This window comes from Melanerpes formicivorus, unplaced genomic scaffold (assembly GCF_026170545.1).
Source record: "Melanerpes formicivorus ecotype bairdi unplaced genomic scaffold, bMelFor1.0.p_v2 SCAF_32, whole genome shotgun sequence".
Lineage (NCBI taxonomy): Eukaryota > Metazoa > Chordata > Aves > Piciformes > Picidae > Melanerpes > Melanerpes formicivorus.
The window spans coordinates 6,369,167-6,392,991 of record NW_027142384.1 but is presented as its reverse complement, the minus strand read 5'-3'; the positions used below and the strand labels follow the sequence as shown (position 1 = coordinate 6,392,991).

Here is a 23,825-nt window from a genome sequence, read left to right as displayed (position 1 = left end):
GCTGGTACAAAGTACTGGTTTCTGGCATAAAGCACACAGTTTAGAAAATACTTGAAATCACACAATAACTTTACTAAAGAGACTAAGAAAGACAAAAACACCAAAACATTCTATCCTCATTCACAATCTTCCAGGATAAATATGGACAAACTACTATAGTCTGTGTACAGTAAAAATGCCTTTATTGAGACAACGGGAGTTCTTCACATTGCTACAGGGAAGAGTTTTCAAAGTCATTACCAGGCTTTGTTGTGAGGTATAGTGCGAGCGAAAAAACAAACACTTGAAACCTGATCTTTAACCAGAAAGATGCAGATTAGGTTATCGTTCAGCCTAGCTAATGCTACAAATTTCAAGAGCTGCAGAAGCAAATGAAGGAAAATGAGTTCCTGAAAACTGCTACTGCACAGCTCAGCCTTATTTCCTGTCCTTTAACGTACAGTGATCATTGCTGCTATATATGTCAGGATAGTTTTCAAGTGGGTTAACTTTCAGTTCTTACCTACAGCCAGTGCTGCGCTCTGTTCTTGGCCTCCAGTCTGTTTTAAAAGAAGAAAAAAAAGAGATTATGAAAATTCATTCTTTTGCATTAGAAGTCTTAAATGTAAAGCTACACAACCTTGTAAAAGCAAGCATGCTTCTATTCCAGATGTTGTACTGCTTTTCCGGATCTACTCATGAACAGTCCCAAACCTATATGCCACTGTGAGTTTGGAAAAATACTGAACTAATAGAATGCAGACCTCTGCTTTATCCTCCAGGTGTATAAATAAATAGGAAATAGTTATTTGACAACAATGTGTTTCTAGAGGGAAAAGGGTGTGGTGGTGTTAGATAATCCATTAAGAATATATCTCTCAATAATTACTAAAGAGTCGAAGATGTAGTTAAATACCAGTGCGCCAACTGACTCCACTTGTATTTCACTTTGCTTTAAAAAGTGAGAGAGAACAACACAGGATTCTTAATTCAGCAGCACAAATCAGCTCTTAATGATGGTCATGGCTAGCATGCTGACCTACAAAGAAAGCATTTTCAAAAGTCACCACTGAAAACCATTTGCTTAAAGGAAACCAGAATCCTTGGACAGTTTTAGTCTGCCATAAGCATCACTAACAGAGATGATAAGGCTTGTGAAATAATTGTGTTGTTTGAAAAAGAAGACATGGAGTACTACAGTAGCTCATAATGCTTCAAAGGAATTAAGCTTAACATTAGCTAGGGAAGGCTCTGAAGGCCTACAGCACCATAAGCAAGAAGCTGAGTGGAGGCCCCAGTTGGGACTGACACCTCACAGCCCAAAGACTACCTGAACATAAGCAAAAAGACAACTATCAGACATTTCTAACTGTAGAAATCTATTTCTCCATCCTTTTCAGTGTATGAATCTCTCTCAGAAAGGCTCCCCTCCTTGAAGAGGATTTGAGTAGCATCCCCTTTTTCCTTTGCCAGTTGACTTCTGATTCCCTTTACTTTCTCAGTAGCAAGCAACAGCTAGTCCTTCAGGACAACAAAGGACATCACTGTATTTGCAAAAGCTGCCACCACTTCCCTAAAACAGATCCTCTCACTATGTGTATTTTAGACATGGGTGGTATTTTTGGTGGTTCCCTGCACCCCACCCCCCTCCCAAGACTGTGGACTGCTCAATTCATACTTTGAGACAAAACAACAGAAATCAAACACTAACAGGAAAGCACTGGTGCCCTGCACCTTAGGGAAGAACAGAAGTGATCCTGCGAATAGAGAAACTGAAATCAAAGCCAGACCAAACACTACCTCAAAATGCTAATTTCCTGAAAAAAATGTGAAACAAAGTATTTTGTCCTATTTGAATTTTGAGAATGCAAAAAAATTCTACCTAAAATAGTGGGGGGTTTTCGGGGGGGGGGGGGTAAGGGAGTCATCAAGAGCTCTGATTAAGATGATTTTGGTTCAGAGTCCGACCTGAATTCACCGAGCTACAAAAAGAGAAGTTCAAGTTTGTCAGAATGATCACAATATAGAAACAAATGCGAAAGCTACAGGTAAAAATTCGAACTACAGCAGCACCAACAGTGACTTCTAAAAAATATTTTCCAACTGCACTGTACTAAGCAGAAATGTCTAAACTTCCAACTGATAAAATTACAGGAAAAAACCCCTGCTCAACTCTTTATATCTGTCTGCACAGAGCACTGCACTTATAATCACAAGCCACAAGCGCTTACCACCTGCACGAAAAGTGTGCTGATGCTCAGGGAGTTTGTCCTGAAAGGCTTCAAAGAATGACTGAAAGTTAATTATAATCAAAGTCTTTCATGACTTTTGTGCCAATGAAGGCATGAGAAGAGAAGAGGCCTCATAGAGCCATTAGGCAAAAGGGAAGCAACCAAGGAAGCTGAGAATTATGGGTCAATTGGACTACCATCAATAACAGGCAAAGAGATGTTACCACAGGAATCCATTAACTGGATTCTTTTCTGTATCAACAAGAGTGCCTTCATGCAAAACAGATCAGAATAAGCACATCTGATGCTATCAGCTTGGTTTATATTGGCAGGCTGATAGAAATTTGATTTTTGCACAGTATGGCTTCGCATCAGAGTATTTTAAATTTAGAGGTAAGCACTATGCAATAGAATAAAGCACTGCCTGAACAGATAAGAAATTGACTTGTAGATCTCTGGCAGTCAGTGGGGAATAATCGAAGAACATCCATTAAAAATGGCCAGATGTGAAATTAACAGTGTGATGGATTCTTTGCCAACTTTTGCACCTCCAGATGCACCTTAATTCAGCCACAGGCATATCTAAATGAACAATCACCTACTATCAGGTTGTCAGTGCATTACTTTGGTACTGATCTTTCTTCTGACTGATTCTCAAGGTTTGGATCTGCAGATTAACATATAAAGGATACCAACAGGCACAAGATTAGACATGTATACTGTATGACTTTATATGTAGAGAAAAATAATACAGAACCAAGCTCTTTTGTGATTCTGAGGCAGCCAAATGTTTAATGTTAACATTACAGAGAGAAGTGGCTCTGGGCAGGAAAATCCCTACTTACACAATGGGTTAACAGCTTGCATATTTTGTTTAGGTTTTTTGTGTTTTCTGTTTGTTGGGGTTTATTTTGTTATACCATTTTTATGGAGTCAAACTGCAAAAAGACTAATGCATCCCATTCTAGGAACCCCTGTTACACACACACACTCTCTCTTGACTTGCAGCCTAACTCCACCACAGCAGAAAATGGCTAAAGCATATGCTAACATCTCTGGCCAACTACAACAGAATTCAAAGAACTGTCACAACAGCAACTGTGGAAAAACATCTACAGCCATTAACGAGGGACAGTAAATCACCTAAACTGTAGCTATTTATTTGCAGAAGAAAACGACACCAAGTATCATTCCATTTGTCACAGGAAAAGCCTGCAGCTGGTAAGTCAAATAGCATCCGAGCATAAAAGATGCACTAAGTAAATTTGTCATAATTGTGGATAACAGAACTTGAAAAAAATGAGTAACTGCCTAACCACTGAGTAAACTGTGTGTTTTGGGCATCCACCTCATATGGAACTGATACTGCTTAACTCAGCAGTACATGAAAACAGACTTCAGAAGAGAAAAGCTAACCATTAACTTCCAGTATGAAACAAATGTCTTCTGCCCAACCTCAACTGAGCTAATTAGGAAGCCTCTACACACAAGCATAAACTTGTCAGCAGCTGTCAGTCAGGATTTGCTGCAAGAATGGTGACTTTGCAGGCTTTCCAAAACTCAGGTTGCTCTGCCTATTAAGAGCTGAAAACATTGAGCAGCAAGGGGAAAAAAACAACAACAACAAAACTCAACAAAAGCTTTGCAAAAAATCTAAATCACTTTTTGTACTCAACTGGTACTTCACCTCAGAAAGGTACTTTGGAGAGAATTGCTTCATAAAGCTTTCAACATTTACTGAAGAAAGCCTGCACAGAATTCAGGTACTTTATGTGAGGTACCAGGCACTTGGACTTCAGCAGGTGTCTTCAAAACACAATCCATAAACAATGCAAATGTTTAAATTGCTTGCTTGAAGTTCAAGCTTGCACCAGGATCTTCCTTGGTACATATCACCCAGTTGAACTCCTTGTGAGCCAGAGGCAGGCTATGGCACAGATGTTGTCAGTCCACGAAACGTCACCATCCTTTGGGTATTGCTGAATGGAAGAGGATGTACTTCAAGACTGCACTGCTCTGTCAATTTTTAGACACTCTCTTTAGAGGCTCTCTTGCTTCAGTTACAACTTGAAAAAACGTTTAAGGAAATCACTCCAAAAAGCAGTTACTCATAGAAGCACAAATTAAAACAAACCCCAAGCTCAGTCCAAAATATAACCACAACTAAAATACACCCCTCTACAAAAAGGACACTAACAAGGGTTTAGCAATAAAAATTCATTTTTACTTTAGTAACGGTAACAGATGCTAAGCTATAACAAATAAATCATAGCTAAGAAAGTTTCAGAGGATCTGAAGATTACCCTATGGTTTAATGCTAGCTGGATGTGAACTGCAATATTAACATCAGTGACTCTAAAAGAAGATTCTTTTGTTTCTGCCTGGCAATTGAACATTAGATTAGGTCTATGTAAAGGTATTCTATCACTACTGCCTGCTGTAGAACCTTTTACTCATGGATGTAGAAAGCTTCTGCTCAAATCTTTCTTCTCCATCTTCACTTATCCTTCTGAAGCTAAATTGTGTATCTATGTATTACATTAACCCTTTCCATCTCATAGTATCCCATATAACTTGCTACACTCAAAATGATGTTTTAGGTTCATAGTTAAGATAGAAACAATGATCTGATATGCAAAATTTCCTGGCAGTTCTCAACCTGTACTGTGCACCCATCAAAAGCACATGATGCTGCCTGTCCTTTATTCATAGACTAAAATGCCAATATAACACACATTGTACACAGCTATACTTGCATGCAGCTCTTCCTACTGCTCATCCAAGCACCTAATGGCACTCTCTGGTCTGTGTAGGAACATAACTAATAACTAGCACTGTTTCAGTTTCTCTAAAGTTCAGTCTGAAGATGTGGCTTCAAAAGGAAGTAGCATGCAGCCATGAGGTTTCAAGGAAGTTTAGATACTGCACTAAGGATTAGCAGGATGAAGTTATAAAGACATACTTTTTCTTTCCTTTTTTTGAGAGGGAAAACTACAGATAATTGAGGCACTTCTATGGTGTGAGAGGATATACACAAATATACAAGACTAACATTCAGCATGAAAATTTATACTTCATCCACTTGCAGATAAATTCTCCATAACAAACCATTACTTTGGCATAGTGGAAAAGGTAAAATGAATGATCATAACTGCCCCTTTTGCATCTTGACAAAGCTCTACATAGGAGGAAAAAAAAACAACAACAAACAAAAAGCTGCAAGTTCTAGACCAAGTACAAGGGATTTTTCAACCCGATCAGAAAGTTACATTTAAGTATTTTAAAATAAAGCTTTTTTACTTCCCAAAGCAAGTGAGAATAGTAAGTGTTGAGCAAACAGAAGACAAATAAAGGCTTTCAAGAGGAAAAAAAGAAACTGAACATACCCTGTCCCGGGAAGTTTGCAGCAATACTTATCCGCTTGCAGTATAAAAACAGTAAGACAAGAACAAGTCAAAAGGGCTTTCCCATTTGACATTATTAGTAGTGTACTATCAGCTCTGAGCAACTCCAAGGCCCATAGCATTATTCAGCAGAACTTAAACAGAGATGTTCTTTCTTATAATCTAGATTTCTGTGGCCACGATAAATCACTTTCCTCACGTCATATGAACAGAAGAACTTATATCATGAAAAGAAAACCACCACAGAAGACAGTAAAAAGATGGTTTTAGTGAGTTCTAACTACAATTCCTCAACAGTATCAAAAACTGAGAGCTAAAGCCACAGTTAATGTTTCAATAGACAAAACTGCAAGATTAATTCAGACCCAAGATGATCACACTACAGCTACTGAAGTATCAAAGACAGCATCTCTGCTTCTCTGAGAAAACAGATTTATTTCAAGGAACACAGATTAGCTTTCAAAAAGCCTGAAAGCCCTTCCTATGGAGCCCAATAGCAGTAAGTTTTGCCACATGGTTCTCAGACTTCAGGGCTGACCCAGTTATAGGGAATACCTAAGCATTTCATGAGAGTAGAAGAGAGTAGAAGAGAGTAGAAGAGAGTAGAAGAGAGTAGAAGAGAGTAGAAGAGAGTAGAAGAGAGTAGAAGAGAGTAGAAGAGAGTAGAAGAGAGTAGAAGAGAGTAGAAGAGAGTAGAAGAGAGTAGAAGAGAGTAGAAGAGAGTAGAAGAGAGTAGAAGAGAGTAGAAGAGAGTAGAAGAGAGTAGAAGAGAGTAGAAGAGAGTAGAAGAGAGTAGAAGAGAGTAGAAGAGAGTAGAAGAGAGTAGAAGAGAGTAGAAGAGAGTAGAAGAGAGTAGAAGAGAGTAGAAGAGAGTAGAAGAGAGTAGAAGAGAGTAGAAGAGAGTAGAAGAGAGTAGAAGAGAGTAGAAGAGAGTAGAAGAGAGTAGAAGAGAGTAGAAGAGAGTAGAAGAGAGTAGAAGAGAGTAGAAGAGAGTAGAAGAGAGTAGAAGAGAGTAGAAGAGAGTAGAAGAGAGTAGAAGAGAAATTACCCAAGTTGGAAAAGACCTTTGAGATCATCAAGTCCAACCTATCACCCAACAGTATCTAATCAACTAAACCATGGCACCAAGCATCTCATCCAGTCTCTTCCTAAGCACCTCCAGTGATGGTGACTCCACCACCTCCCTGGGCAGCCCATTCCAATGGCCAATCACGCTTTTTGTGAAGAACTTCTTCCTAACATCCAGCCTAAACCTCCCCTGGTGCAGCTTAAGACTGTCCTCTTGTTCTGTTGCTGGTTGCCTGGGAGAAGAGACCAACCCCCACCTGGCTACAACCTCCTTTCAGGTAGTTGTAGACAGCACTAAGGTCTCCTCTGAGTTTCCTCTTCTCCAGGCTAGTATCTTCCTCCTGAAGTCCCAAGCACTGCCTCACTAAGCAAGGTGAGCATGAGCAACTCCTTCATAATTGTAAGTCATGCACAAACCAGGAGGCCACATAGTGCAAGAGGGACTCCATGACTGAGCCTTGGAACAAGCAGCAACTTCTACCAAGGACAGACGACTTCTGCCACAGCAACTGTCATATAATGTGGAGACTCCTGAAAAAGAATCCAGCTTGCCCAGGAACACCTTGCACTCCACCTACACACCTACATAGAAAGATCTGTAGTAACTCTTTCAGCTAAAATTATAAAAAGGAGGAGGGATGAAAAGAGAGAAGCTTTGCAGATCAGCTAAACAGTAACTTCCCAGTAAAAGAACTTCAGGATTACCCTAATACAAAGAAAAACATAAATACTTAGATGCAAGTAAAAACAATGAGTAGGAACACTCACAACAATTGTATCAATCACTAGCTGTCCAGAAAGGAAGAATCTCATCATGTTATTATAACCTCTGACACCAAATGCTTATTGTGTAGAATGTAAGTTGGAAACATGCACAAAAATTACAGAATACAGGGTAACAAACAGGAGACTTAACATCTGAATCTCTAAGCCCAGCTCCTAGGGATCACCGTGTCTATACAACAGCTCTGTTTAACAGACAGGAAAAAAACAACACCCAAAAACCGGGAGCCATACAACAAGGTCTTGGAATTTAATGACACTAAATCTCAACAGCTGCACACTATTTTTGCTCAGTAATTTCCAAAATGAATTCCATGACAAGCCAAAAGGAGGCAAGTCTTATCAGGGGAAGTTCAGATGGGACATTAGGAAAAAGTTCTTCATTGAGAGGGCTGGTCAGTCATTGGAACAAGCATCCTAAGGAAGTGGTCACAGCACCAAGCCTTTAAAGAGTTCAAAGAGGATCTGGACAATGCTCTTAGTCATATGATATAATTTTAGGTAGTCCTGTGAGAAGCCAGAAATTGGCTGGATGATCCTGAAGGGTCCCTTACAACTTGAGATAGTCTTGTGATTCTAAAAAAATAAAACTGCAGGTGTGGTCAAGCAGTAAGCTCAATACTAACCAGATCTAAGGACTGCATGTTAACAGCCCCTAAAGAATAAAAAAATAACCCACCACAACAACCCAAACAAAACCCAAAAACACACAACACAAAAACAAAACCCAAAAAATACAACTAAAGCAGCCTCTAGAAAACCTAGACATGTCCTTTAACAAGTATTTAAGTGTCCTTCTAACTCAGGAAGTGAAATAAGCAACATCTGACATTAACCTAATAGAACAGGCCACATAAAATGTAACACAAAAGCCCAGTCACCTATGTCAACAAGCACAGCTTTTCAGGTCAAATGTCTTTCTCATGAGAAAAGTTTACATATTTTTGCTGCTTTGTTTAAAAGTGTCTTTTGAAAAAGTCAAAACAACCCTTAAATTAATGTCTTTCATTTGAAAGCTCATTGGACAAACAAAATTAAACAGTTCATGCTGTCCTTAGCAATTATTTACAGGTGGAGAATAACAGCAGCTTTACCTTCATAAACAGAATCTGCAGAGCTATATTCTCAAAACAGAACACAGTTTATTAAATGAGCATTAAACCAGATTCAAAACTCACTTCTTTTTAAACTTTACTAACTTTGCTGTGGTAAGTAGAATTACCACAAGTGAAAGGAGGATATTTAGGACATCTATGATGAATTCTGAAGGATTACAGTTAAACAAAACCCCACAACTGTCACTAATCATTTGCAGATTAGTACTATCTTCATTCATGATTTTAAGCAATTTTATGTCCATTGTGGGAGAAAAGATGCCCCATTACATTGCATTACCACAGGTAAATTATTTATGTTCATTGCCAAAATGTATTATTAGACTTCAAAAAACACAGGATTGCACAAAAGCTTTTAGTCCCTGCATCTGTTTCAACCAGCAACATTAAACAACTCCCAGCATAAAAACCAGCAAATAAATAGGAGACAGCTCAGTTCGGCCTACAAAACTGTCATCTTTTCCTCTTTCTTTTCTGCAGTACCACCATTAATACAAAATAAATGCATGCTGGTAGAACATCAGTAACATGATCAGAATTTCTTACACAGTATTTTATATAGTGAGCATCAAAACCACACAAAGTACTTAACCTCCACACACTAGGAATGATCTCACCATACCCACTTTCACAAGAATGACAAATCAATTCAAGGTGCTCTCCTGAATTGCAAGTAGAATTTATAGGCAAGCCTATAGCAATATATTTAAAGCAACGCTACCAAACAAGACTGTTTTTAACCTGTGGCACAAGTGGGAAGTAAAAGTGGTTTCAGTTGTCAGAAGGATGTTTATTTTCCTTGATGTATTTACAGTTTGTAGTTTCATTGTGATAAATAATTCTTCTACTCCTGATAGTTCCTACATTACCCTACTTTTGGTATCTGGTGGACTTTGTGGTAGAAGCTTTTCAAGCTGCTCAGAAGCACTTTTAACATCACCATTTCACAGGTTTCTCCACATGAAAAAAATCCTTCTGAAAACACATTGAAAGCTGCACATTTTTAACACCTATTTTCTTGTTTAACAGAGGAAACATTTAACATTGAGTAGAACAAATCAGGACTTTGCTTTATACCTCTTACAGCACATTGGACTTTATATAAACTTCACAGACAGTCAAAACTATACAGAAGTCTAACACATGCAATATGACCTTACCCAACAATACCTCTTCTGAGTTAGGGCCTTCTTTTCTAACCTTTTGTAGGCACATGGGTACAGGGACAACTAGAAAAACCTTCCTGCTTTTAAGTTTAACATATATTGAGGGATTTTTACTAAAGACTGAAACTGTTACCGAAAGAGAATGTAAATATTCTCCCTGCAAGGAAGCAGAACACTTAAAGATGTCAGTCAAACAAATACTACTCTTATAGGAGCTGTACAAGTCACAACAAGGAGTTCTTAAGAAGAAAATGGACAGGCATGCATTTGCTTCCACTTTGCAAACAATACTGAAGGTACGCTCATACTTATTGAAATTAGTACAAAATGTCAAACTTGTTAATCCGTGAACACTGCAGTATCAGGGCTGGAACAGGAACTCCACAACGTGTTAATCAGTTTGCTCAAAATGTCTCCCCACCACCACTACAGGGAACAATCCTAAATTGCATGAAGAGCTTTTTGTATCTTCACGCATGCAGACAGATTTAAGCTGCATGTGAGAGATAAAACTATAAAATAAGGATGAATAATTACCAGAGATTATAGGCAAAAGCAGGAGATAATTATCAAGACCTTTTCTGAATGACTGATGACTTGGAAAACTAATCCCATATTAGTAAGTTAACATGACAAAAAATAAAAGCTAACGCAAGGAAAAACAGGGCAACGATTAACATGTTTTTGTTCTTCAGTGCCTGTGATAATGGACAGCTAAACCATCACAACCCAAAGAAACACCACCTGGATAAAATGGGCAACATTTTACACAACCATTTGGACTACACCACACCAAGATGTAGCAGGCTTTACATTTCTATCTTGACACCAATCATGCAAGACCCAGACACACTCTTCCCCACAGGAAGCAGTATCCATGTGTCACATTCTTTTTTCAGCATATTCCCAGAGTTGAGAGCCTGAACTAAGACACGGGTCAGGTCTAAATGTGGTAGAACTCAGCAGGCTCTCAGCTCATGTCCTCCCAGTTGAAAGTCAATGCTGCAAACAGTGAAATAAAGTTTGTGCAACAGTATCCCTGAGTTAAAAGGCATTTCTTGGTCTAAAAGGAAATGCTGAATTGAGACAAATATTTTATCACAGTTGTAGACAAAGAGCTACTTTGTAGAATTACTCAGTTTCAGTCAGCATGGCCATTCTGTTAAACACTCAGAATGAGATGAGGGGATGGTGGAGTAGGAAGGGAAGCAGACAGAGAATCCCTCACTGCTAGGCTAATGAGGTTTTCTATTTTCTGTACAGGGCAAGATACACACTCAAATTTAGCGGCAGACAGACATGATTTATCCACATCATGTATATGATCAGAATAACCCAAAGGATTAGTCTAAAATTACTATCAGATAATCACAATGTGGTTCAAAACTTGTGTTGATAATACACTGCTTTGGTACTTCAAATTCTGACATACTGTACACCACAGGTTCTTTTGCCTGTAAATTGAGCGACTCTTTCAAATGGGGTGTTTGGAAAGGGTCTCATACATATTTCAGGAACTATTTTACAGTGAGGCAACAAAGCTTTTTAAGTTATCGCTCAAAAAAATAACTGCCATACAAGTCATCTTCACATTAAAATCCCCACTAAAGAGTGAAAACAATGTTTAGCTATGTTAATTTCTGACAGGTGCACATTATTGACCATTATAAGCCTTCAAAACTCAATATTATTGATCTAGGGTTGGAAGAGTAACAGAATAAAGTATTATAATACTGGCTGTGAAGGCTGGTTATTAGCAACAGCTACACAACCCAAATTCATAAAGTTGCCCTCATTTGCTTGTAAAATTTAGCAAATTCACTGGCATGTGAAGATTAAAGGTCTGTAAGCATTTGGTTTATAAAAGCTTAATGCCTCCTTGCTGGCTAGGATGCTTCTCCGCATGTTCCTTCTTAGACTTAGCTGCATGACACTGCTGACTCTCCTAAGACAAGTTTATTTAGCTGAGCACTCAAATGGTAGCAGTCAACACAAGGATAGGTTTCAAGCTTTACAAAGGGTGTATAGTAAGTCATAAACATAGAAGAAAATCAAATGCAGGTTTAGCTTATAACTTTGTGGATGTCTCTCCCCATACCAAAGACCAGAAATTCATTTACAACATTAAGCATTTGAGAAGCGAGCTGCAAATGCAGTACCTACTGTCAACCTGCACATGATTTTGCTATGTCAAGACATATTCAGATGTCCTAAATTCTTATGTTTCTTTGTGACTGCCTTGCTCAACAACTTATGGGCTGGTCAACTGCTAATAAGCAGTCGTAGCACTTCACTGTTTAGCCTTTTAACATTCTAAACCTACAGTCTACAGATGACTTTAAATGTCTGTGAATTATGATATTATCATATATTATTTTCAGTGAAAGCTGTGTTTCAAAAAAACCCCACAGAAAAATAACAAGCAACCACACACTCAAATTAGCATGCTTGGCCATGTTCAGCTTTTGGCTTCTAGACTAGGTTTTGTTACAGATTCTTTCATTTATTTTTTTCCCCTCGTCTCTCCAGGCTCTGAAGCAGCAGATTTGAAGTTTCAGTGTTTGCACTGTCACACTTCAAACAGCCTTTATATAGTAAGAAGTACAGACACATTGTATTAGTTTCAATGGAAAAAGCAAATAGACAATGCTTAACATCCCACTATAGAAAAAAGGCTAGCCTTTGTCTCTTACTGAGAGACTGGGAACTTACTTTCTTTGTATTCCAATTTAAATAGCCACATGTTATCTACTGCTACTGAAGCTTTTGTCTGCTAAGATAAAGTTAATTGAAAAAAAAAAAAATTATTCTATTAACTACTTCTTGTTTTCAATAGATCCAAATAATTGGTGATCCAAAAAACAAAGAAATATTCTACAAGCAAAGGCACCTAAGGAAACATTTACCGTGGTCTTGTGGTCTTAACGAAGAATGCCCTTCCTCAGATTATTGATGCAGCAGCTCGTCTTCAAAACCTGACCAAAGAGAAGAATCCCATTAAACAGAAACAATACACAATATCTCAATTACATAAGCCAGCGACAGGGGTAAATCAAATTTAATCCTGCAGTGCCAAGGAGCCTACATAACTCTTTAAGAATGCAAATAAACCATGCTAATTTCAAAAACACTTGTGATTTGATGCAAATGGAGAGGCGTCCTTAAAAACTCTTCTGTGAGTCAGTAAGGCAATTAGCTATCCATGATCACAAGCATCAGAAATAGAGCACTGCATCTCAGTTAGGTTGCACATTGCTACAGCACACACACAAAAATTGAAAAAAATAGAGCATTACATCTCTGCATTATGGAGCCAAGTTACACACAGTTGCAGTAGAAAAAAAGTAGGTCTCAGTTCAGGTTTTATTTATAGTGTCATATATATTGCGCACAAGGAAAAAAGCTTCATTGCTACCATTTTCATCGTAAAGACAGATTTGGCCAGTGTTGGTTTTTGCCCTTCTGAACTTAACTCTAGGATTACTTAAGATTTCCTGCCTCAAAATTAAGTTTCTGGTTTAGAAAAGAAGTATTTGTATGGTCAGACAGCACAGCATTTCCTACAGAAATGTGGCACTGAGGTCTAGTGCAGGCGTTTGAAGAGTGTTTAAGTTCATTTTGAGTAAGTTTATATAGCAAACAGTCTATCTTTTTAGTACAGTAACTTGACAGTGAACTAGCCAAAACTGCCACCCTTCTATTGTGGTAAAGGTTTATAAGGCTCTTCCACTTTGGGTTTTCTAGGCTGCTTGTGATTCATGAATTTTGGATCACTTAAACACTGGAGAATTATCACTTAACCACTCTCCAGTAAAATTACAGCTGCTCCTACTTCAGGTAGTGTTCCAGGTACCAGAATCCACCCTGTCAATATACCTCTTCTCAAGTTTATTTTCTAAAGAGTGATCTTCACATTCTGTACTACAATTCTCACTCTGCGTGTAAAATCAAGCACATTCTACAATGCATCTGATTTTAGTACAAACTTGGTTTAGAAGTATAAAAATTCCTGTCATGTCATTGCAGATCCAGCTGAACAGCATGCACTATTCAGTGTTAATTTGTATTTAACCAGCTATCACCAGCTCCTCTTACATCAGGTAATCCTGATTAACAAGCATTTAACAAAAAATTATGCTGCTTTGCAGTGGAGTTTTTTTATCACATAGGTCACAGTATTACTGATTTGTCCCAGGTCAGAAGGGCAGAGGGAAGGGGAAGAGCTAAACAGTATTAATGTTGGGGAATGATTTTAGTCACAGTGAAAATTATCTTCAAGTGATACCACTTATTCCCTCCTCCCCCCTCCACAAAAGAAAAATGTTCACCCTTGAAGAGCACAGCTAGAAGTGGAAAAGGTAAGGGCTCTGAGTTACTATGAGTTACACTGTGCAGAGAGGCGCTGTCACTGCCTATAGCTTGGTGACAAGAGCTGAAAGTCTTACTGGCTGAGTGACCGTTTATGCAACTGCAGCATCTGCCATTTCCTTCGACATGCTCAACAAAAATACTTCCTTCTACCCTGCTATGCTACTATATGAAAAGCCTCCTATTCAGTACCAGAGAACAGATTTATTTTATTTAAGCATGATCAATCATTTCATTAAATAGAAAAGTTATCTAACAATTCAATTGGACCAATGCAGCTATCATCACATTGCTAAATTCAAATGTACCTGAAGTAGCATGCAAGACTCTTACTGAAAGCAGTATCTAAACCTGCTGGAGACTTTCTGCCCTTTCAGTCCCATGCTGCTTTGCACTACCCTCTCTCCTGGCTGCTCAGCATCTCCCATTCTGTAGTTCTTGCTGAAACCTCATTCCTCATACTGGCCTTCAGGTGAAAAACGGAAACAAGCACCAGCAGCTACAGTTGGGTAGCAATTCTGGGTAAGAAAAATTCATCTGTAAGAAGAGCAGTGGGTACAATGGACTGGAGGGATCATGAAAACATCTACATGCAGAGGAACTATGTCATATGCTAGTGCTAGGCAAAGAATAAATTCTGGTGAGACAGAAGGAACTGGAGAGGAAAAGAGGCTGCTGTCCAGGCATGTTGGCCAGGAGCAGCTGGTCAGCAGTGTACCTCAAAAAGGCAGGAAAGCTGACATCTTAGTTTTCAGTCAGTATCTTTAAAAACTAACTTCTTTACTTCAATAAACCTTTGTGGAGTAAATTTACACTCTTTCCTTTGCCAGGCTAAAGAGAATAGCAGGTGAACAACAAGAGTAAGCTCATTCTCAGAAGATATCCTTGCTTGCCCTCCTCACACCTGGTACAGCTTTGTAGGATGAGTTCAAAAGAAGGAAGCAGACAATAAACCTACTTGTTCCTGGTTACTTAGGGACACTTCATATTCACGTAAGCAACCAGCCCTTATTTCATTAGTTTTGTCACTTAAAGGGAAGGTGGAATTCAACTCTGAAGCACAGCACCTCATTAAATCTTGTTCCCCATATAAAATTCATGCTTAAGGAAACTACTAATCATAAAGATGCAAAGAGCCTTCTGTGAATCAGAAGGTTCATTTTCCTATTGCACACATGTTTCAACAGGCAGAACCTCAGCTACTGCTTCCCAAGCCTGTAAGTTCTGTGCTCATCTGAGCTAGGAACTTACTTATAGTAAGTTTTCAGCCTCTGCCACTTGCAGCCCAGTAAACCCTTGGAGTCAGCTAGCAGGTAAAGGGATGACTCAGGGCTGACACGCAGAAGGAAATGGAGGTCAAAGCATTTCCTGGAACTCTGCCCAAACCCTGGACTGCTGACCCAATAACCTGCACTCCAGTTCTCTGCCTTGCTTCAGTCAGCCACTCACCTCCAAGGACACTACTGAGGTTACTGACATCTTGGGTGGCCTGAGATGCCACTGCATAACTTACACAGCATCTTCAAAAGCCCAGAGAAACGCATATTCCATAGGTTAACATGGAGATTACTTCAACTCAAAAGCTTTGTCTAGACTATCTTTAGGAAAAACTCCACCTAGCCTGTATACCCAACACTGTTGTACAGATAAGAACTCACACTTCAGAAGTTTTGACTATCATCAGATCATTTCTTACCTCCAAGTCCTCACTCACCCAACTTCTCAGAGCTCCAGAATATGCCTATGTTTACCATAAATGCAGAAGCATGCAGCTCTTGAGTAAAAAAAACAAACCCTGAAACTGCCAAATATCTATTCCATTTAACCATACAGCTAGCATATTCCTCCAATTCAAAGACAAGGGTGGAAGCTTAACTGTAATGATAGCAGTCATATGAATACTCTGCTGTAAGACATGCTATTTAACTACAGGCAGAGTATATTTGAGGCAGGACTTAAAAAGAACACAACCAGTATTTCATTCAGCTTCCCTTTAAAACAGAGCTACTCAAGTTCTCAAAGTGACTCACAAAAGGAAGAGATTATGATATGATCTCCAGATTAGTTATGGAACAGGTTTTCATAGCAGGGTGAAAAGGGCAGGTACACACAGTTACATGCAGACTACAATGGGAGTAAACTTTACCTACTACTGCTGTGATGATCTTCTCAATGCAGTCCAGGACTGATGACAAATAAGTTTTCATCTTGTAACTTATTAAGAAGCTGTTCAGAAATGTGTCCTCCTTACAAAAACTCTCATAATTGTGGCAGCCATATGTCAGGAACAAGTAACTGATAAATATGCTTTCACTTGCAAACTTTTAGCCATAGAGAGAAAGAAACACAACCTGAAAGATTTCTTCATTCTGAAGTACAGATGTCACTTATCTTTTGACCCTAGATCTCAGTTAATGTCTGATCCTTGAATGCACAACATCTCACCAGGGAACTGAATTATATTGTAGAGACCAGGAATTAACTCACGGAATGAACATCAGACCACTCCTAAATTTTCTACTCTCTACAGAGGCACAATAAAAGAAGGTCCCTGTGTGACCAAAACCAGCATACCAGTAGGACTGTTTTTAAAGAACCTACTTTCACTGTTAAAGTTGTGTGCAATCTATGTGGAGTCCCTCAGTAAATTAAGGCTTGTAGTGAGAGGACAGAAGTTGCACATCCCAAGAACAGTTTCAGATTTCCATTCAACAAAGATCTATTGGAAGCAAAAACTAAAGACAAAGACTTCCCCACTTCATAAAAATTCGCTCTCACCCGTTTTTGCTCTGCTTAGCCTTTCCTGGATCCATCCCTTAAATGCCTACTCATGAAGTATCCCAGCTTCAGCTGAGCAAGGCACCAGCCTGGCTCACAAGTAGATCCTGAATTCAAAACTCCTCAGAGGTTAGAGTTAGGTTGCCCTTTTGCTACCATGAGTAGATTATTATGCCAATGAGTCTACCACTTAAAACCTCTGAAGTGGTAGGTGAAAGAGAAACGCTATGAAGCTCTAGATCTAACTAGTGGGTCAATATATCCTTTTCTCTCCCCTGTTTCCTAATCAGCTGGATTTAGACAAACTTGTTATCTAGTCCACAGAGAAGCAGGCATTACTTTCAGCTCTTAGAGAAAGTTAGGTACTGTAAACATGGCTATCTGATGTATAAATAGTTTAAGCTCTTAGATTAAACAGTCTGAATGATCTTTTTAGGATTCAATATTTACTTAAAAGAAGAAAAAATACAAAGATACTGCAGAGCTTATGTTTGAGACCTTAAGTAGGGCTCAGAAGGTTGTCTGCAGACTACAGAGTACAGTCAGCCTTTACATCTGCTTCTCACTGGAGAGACATTAAAGGCAACTGGTCTCCTACTTCTGTTCAAAAAATCTGATACATTTTAAGCCATTCTTATACTCCCATATCCTCCCATTTACATCTGAAATTGAGACAGCACAAGATCTTTGTTCGAAGTGTACTCACAGATGCCATCATCTCCAGAGGCGTTTTTCCTATGTTTAATGTGTCTGCTACAATCTCAGCCAAAACAGGAGCACAACAATCTTTCTATATTACCTTGTCTTTGGAGTAACAAAGCAAGCATTTATGAACAAGCCTTATATTTTCCTCCCAAAGTGAAATAACAAACACCAACATTCAAACAGCCACATACATGTTCTAGAGACTGCAACAAGGGAGTCAGTTCATGTTTTCCAAATCAAACTTTACTGTGGAACAGCAGTTACGCTGAAAAGTAAAAAAAAAAAACCCACCACCCAAAAAAAAAAACACCAACTAACAAAAACCCCACCCACAAACCAACAAAAACCCAGCACCCTCCTTCTGTTTAGAGACTTGTCACACTGAAAAGCTTTTTTTACTACTATAATGCTAGAAAGACTTGGAGACTAACAGATTCTGAAGTACTGATTTTCATTAAGCAACAAAACTGAAGCCAAAAACAGACATGAAGCAAAGGCATTGTATACATAAAATTCACATAACATAAAAGCTTACATTGTAGAGCCATGCCCAGTATAATTCTGGTAGACATGAAGTTGATGTACATAAGTAAAACTCCAACAACAAAACCTGCATATATAGCAGCTTCCCATCATCCACTTACCATTAAGTATGCAAGGATACAAGCATATGCAAGAGGAATACCATGAGTATAAGCACTGCACATACCTGCAGACACTGAGAGGAAGCCCTAGGACCAGGAATTTCAAGAGTAATAAAATTACAGAGATAAATGGTAATAATAAGTGCAGCTACACTTGAAGTGAAGGTGCCTGGCTTCTGCAATCTCCAAACTCAGATCAGAGACTCCAACTGTGAAATGCTTTCAAACCAAGAGTTGCTCTACTGGTGGAGCACGCTTCAGGCTGCTCCTTCATGAGAAGCCCACAGGGCCCTTACAACATCATGCAACCAAAGCAAACATAGGCAGTGCCACATACAAGGTTTATCTTAACAAAATGAGAGGCAGAGACTCCTGAGGTCTTCCGAAGTATAGTATCTGGAAAAGCTACATGAATTGTAGAACAGAAGCCCAGAAGCAAGCTCCAGCTTGACAAGAGGTATAAACTGAAGCATGTGCACATGCACTATAGATGCATGCCTTCTAGGAAGACACTGGGTCTATCATGTGGTACTGCAGCACTCATCTATTTGAAGATGATGATTCAGTGCCTACAGAGCTGCAGAAGGACAATTCATTGCCTACAGGGTGTGTGTTGGATTTAGTACAGATGCAGAGATTAACTGAACACCACATATGTGTCTGGCTGATGACAGGAAAAGGCTACAAACATAAACAATTAAGACTACTCAGGGAAGTTAGATAATCTACTCTAAAAAAACCTGATTCAAGCCTTCTTGGCATGAGATTCACTCAGTGAAACCAAAGAAATCTCACCTCTGTTCTAAGTCATCTCAGAATAAGTGAAGCTAGTTAACTTCAATAAAGAGTTTAGTTCAAGGCTTATCATGCCTAGCATGGGCTAGAACAAACATTACCTACTATGGAATTACTTGCATTGACATTCATGAACTTATGCAATTTATTAGGGCCATCCATGTGTGGTAAAGACACTGCCAAAGAATGGGATGATTTATAGGTGTTCTTACAGCACAATCTCCTATAGTAGGAACTTTCCAACACAGCAGACATTTGCCAGCAGTCTCTGAATATTGGAGTATGACAAAAAACAAGACAGGGAAGTGAGACTTACATAGCGATAAATCTCATTAATAAAGATATGCTTGTCACTGTGGCTAAACTAGAAAATTACTTTAGTCTTATGGCACTGTCATGAACATCACAGAAAACATACTACAGCAACCAAGTTAACCTCGTAAGCAATGCAAAGCCCCTTTGGCTGTTCAAGAGGCTTTCAGTAGCCTTTTGTCTTTCAGTACAAATTAACCTGGCTTCCAAAGATTTAATAATAGGAAAAATATTAACTTATCCAATGTCTTTTCACCAAAATCTAAAAATGGATGTTGGTTTTCTGCTCCACTACATCCTGTATTTTTGTGGAAAGTCAAGTTATTTTGTTAAAAAGTATCTGGAAAAATAGCATTAAAAAAAACCTAAAATGATCATTTTCGCTTGGCTATATTTTTATTCTATGTATAGTTGCACAGAAACTAAAGGAGTCCACAGGCAATTAGTAACCTTGCTTCTATCTTACAAACATGTAATATTAGGAGTCATTCAGCTACCAAATCTCAGTCTAATCCTGCAGCACCTACAGAAACTACACATTTTTAACTACAGTCTTCCTATTTGCTTTCAGGTATTTAGCATTGCGGTATCCCAGTTTATCTGTAATGAGGCAAAACATACAACACTAAGCATAGCAGACCTTAAGACAGGCCTATAATCTTTGAATTCTGCTACAGCAAGTGTTGGTAAGAACAGCATTGGATCAATCTTGAAGGGGTGAAAATAACATTGAACTTACACTTTTTCCATCTTAGAAGGTTCTCCTAAGTATAGAGGAGGCTGTTTAGTGACCCTTAGGCAGCTAGTGAGACTACACTGGAAGCACACATGGGAAATACTTCTGAAATCTCTGCATTGCTTCACACTACAAACAGAAGTTGCTGAAGCAATACAGAACCAAAATAAAAAAATAACTAAAAAATAAAAATCAGACACTGTGTTCCCATCTGGCAAAGCCATTAAACTTTCATGTGTCAACCTGAAAAATAAGGAAATTAATGTCTTGCTGCTGAAAACTTAAGCTTCTTAGGTCTTTCAGATAGTAAGAAGTTAACTAATCACTTGAGACAGTCCAGTCTAATCCTGGATAGAACAAGCAGTAACTTCAATATGTAAATTAGAGCTCTGCCCATAAAATCTTCCATTAGAACTACTCTGAGTCTTAAAAAAACCCAAGCATGCAGGTGCTCCAAATTGCTGATAGTCACCCTTGCACAGAGATTACAAATACATGGGAATTTAAAAGATGCATATGCTAAATACAACATGCTTAAGAAAAGAAACAAACACCACCACAAACACCAACAAAACAAACCATCAACAAAAAGTAAGATCAAAAAACCAATAATGAATCAATGAACAAACCAAATTTCATCCAGGGCAACCGACTGCAACACTTATTACAGAGAAGTGTCATAAGGCACCCTTTAGTTGGACTATAAGTAATAAAACAAACATACTTACACTCATTTTTCATCTTAGAAGGTTATTCTAATCAAAGTGTACAATTTTCATTCTACTAGGTGTACTCAAATAAAATTTATAGAAAAAATGCTCCCATGGGGGAACCTTAAGATTCAAACATAAATTCATGGTCTTGATGATGCAGTTACTCAAACCACTAACAAAAGCAACAAAGTCTGGTTTATCTCGTATACCAAAAGTCTGAAGAATAAACCATCCCTGGAAAAGTGCAATCAGCTTCTTGGTTTGTTGGTCAGCCAGAGTGCTCTCCACAATCATGAGCATCAGGCTTATGAAACAGAGAGGGCACACAATAAAAGAGAAGTTACTGAGTAGACCATGAGAAAGTGGAAAAAGAGCTTTCTCAAGAAACTAGGTAGGGAAATGTGGTGGGCCAACCATGGCTGGATGCCAGGTGTCCACCACAGCCACTCTATCACTCTTCCTCCTCAACTGAACAAGGGAGAGGAAATTGAATAGAATTAACCAGGTTGGAAAAGACCTTTGAGATCATCGAGTCCAATCCACCACCCAACATTATCTAATCAACTAAACCATGGCACCAAGCATCCCATCCAGTCTCTTCCTAAACACCTCCAGTGATGCAATGAAAGGCTCAAGGTCAAGATACGGGCAGGGAGACATCAGTCATCAATTACTGTCACAGGTAAACCAGAACTGATTTGGTGAAATTAGCTTAATTTATTACAATTAAATCAGAGTAGGATAATGAGAAGTAAAACCAAATGGTAAGATACCTCCCACCCACTGTTCCCTTATTCATGGGCTCCCGAGCTCTCTCCTACCCCAGCGGCACAACGGGACAGTTAGGGGCTGCTGTCAGTTTATCATCCATGGTCCCTGCTACTCCCTCCTTACTCTTCCCCTGCTACAAAGTGGAGTACCGCCCACACAGGACAGCCCTCCACAAACTTCTCCCACAGGCTGCAATCCTTCCCGAACTGCTCCACTATGGGTCCTTTCCATGGAGTTTCAAAGCCACTACAAAGATAAGCCTTCTGATTTTCTTTAAACAGAACAGCTTGTCAGAACTATCCGGGGATGCTAGTACATATCTTGAGTTTGCTTTGAAGAACAGGTTAGTAAAACAAGGCCTTTAAAGGTGGCCACAGTGCAGAGACAAGTCACATCTGGAAGAGATTTCTGAAGTAAGTGCAACGTCAGTTGAAAACAAAACTGAACGCTAAAGAAAGTGTCGTTTTAACTCCTTGGTAGGTCTTAAGTCTAACATGAGATGTAAGTCAGAAAATCTTAAAATATTCCACTAACTGCCAGCACTATGGATGCTACAGTTTCCCAGGCTACTTTCACTAGCAGCAATGTGTCACAAGAAAATAACATGCATAATCAGTATCTAAGGGAGAGTTAAGTTCCAGCTTTCCTCAACAGCAAGTTAGTGACTGCCTTCTGATGGCATTCAGATTAGGACAAACTGTTCAGAGTTTTTATCTGTGTAAAAAGTTAAATTCCTTTCAGTTTTTTCTGCTTGAGCAGGTTCAACTATATGCTCATGGAACTACTCTTTTACTGAAAGCTAAAGGAAGCTACACTTCTGTGCCAGCATCCTGGCTGGGCCACTGGTAGTAGAAACCCACCTCTCTTTTGTTTTTCATCCCCCTAATTCTCATCCAGAGGCTCTAAACGACGTAGTCGCTAACTGTAAGGCCTATACAATCAAACCTCTCCCTTACATATAGCATGACCCCTCCACCCCACCTGTCCCTCCTGAACAGCCTATAACCCTCCATACCAGCCCTCTGGTGGGGGCACTCATTCCACCAAGTCTCACTAACATCAATGACAACACAGCTCTGGGACTGACCAAGGCTTCCAGCCAAAGGCATTTGCAACCAGAGCACCTCACAGCACTGCCTCATGGGAAAGGCAGTGGTTGAGCAATCAGTGCTGGGCTGGAAACATGGGAGGGTTTGGGAGGTGGTAGTAGAAGGCGTGGGGGGTTGAAGCATAGAGGCAGTGAGGTGGCAGAGGAGGAAGCAGCAGTCTAGTTAGAGGAGGTGGGGGTTCCAAAATATACTGTTTATGAAACAGCATATTAATGATACTTTTGGTCTTGCCTTCATGTGGCATGCTAAACTACCCACAGGCTATTAACTTCAGGAAAAAGTAAAGCCTCCCCACCCCCCCACCCCAAAATAAAAAAAGCTACAAATATAATTCTACACAATTTTAATACAGTAATTCCTGTTTGGAACTAAAACACAATCTGAACTATACCTGATAGAAGGAGATTCCTGCTTTCATGCAGCAAAAGCCCATTAAGTTCAGATTCATGCAAACCAGTATCAATAGCCCAGGTTTTTACACTATTCTCATAAAAGAAAGAAAAGCAATACTGGCACAGAAAAGTAACCACACAGTTCACACAGAGTTGTATCATTACACCCTAAACAAGACTGTCTGATACTGAGTAACATTAAGTGCAGCTCTCTGGAAACCACAGCAGCTGCTGATCAGTAAGTACATTCTTCCTGCCCTTCTCTCCCCACGTTTTATTAAGACAGCAGGTTAACCTGTTTCTCCTGCTGTACACGGTAGCAAACACAGCATCACTGAAGCTTAATTCACCCTCAAAACTTGGAGTAAGAGGTGCTAACTAGCAGAGTGATGCAAGTGATGGGAGTGTGACTAAGAGCCCCAAATCACCAGCTTTACAAAGTCACCTTCCACACAAAACAGTGATAAATGAATAACCCATTTAACACCTTTAATTACAAAGGCTACTGCAGGAAGGACTACTTCAGAAGCAGCTCTCGAGGTATAGGATTTCCTATCTAGTGTCCTATACAAGATCAGGAAACTAACTTCCCTTCACAGTATCACAACTAGCTCACTTTAAATACATCAAATTTTAACAGATACAAGAATAAGCCCATGTTCTCATTTTCACAGAAGTTTGATAAACTCAAGTCTCACTCAAAGCTGAATATCCTCTTTGTAACAGAAATGTTGAGTTTGGTTTTTTTTTTCCCTG

The 23,825-nt window shown here is 39.1% G+C and overlaps 1 protein-coding gene across 4 annotated transcripts in view; it reads right to left on the bottom strand.

Moving 5' to 3' along the window:
• Positions 1–23,825, bottom strand: part of CYRIB (CYFIP related Rac1 interactor B) — an 89,117-nt gene that overhangs the window by 29,346 nt on the left and 35,946 nt on the right. For all 4 annotated transcript variants that reach the window (XM_068155539.1, XM_068155541.1, XM_068155537.1 and 1 more), the window contains exons 2-3: positions 12,653–12,721; positions 503–539 (exon numbers count right to left, since the gene is read on the bottom strand). The gene's annotated coding sequence lies outside the window, so the exon portion shown is untranslated. The remainder of the gene's footprint in view (positions 1–502; positions 540–12,652; positions 12,722–23,825) is intronic.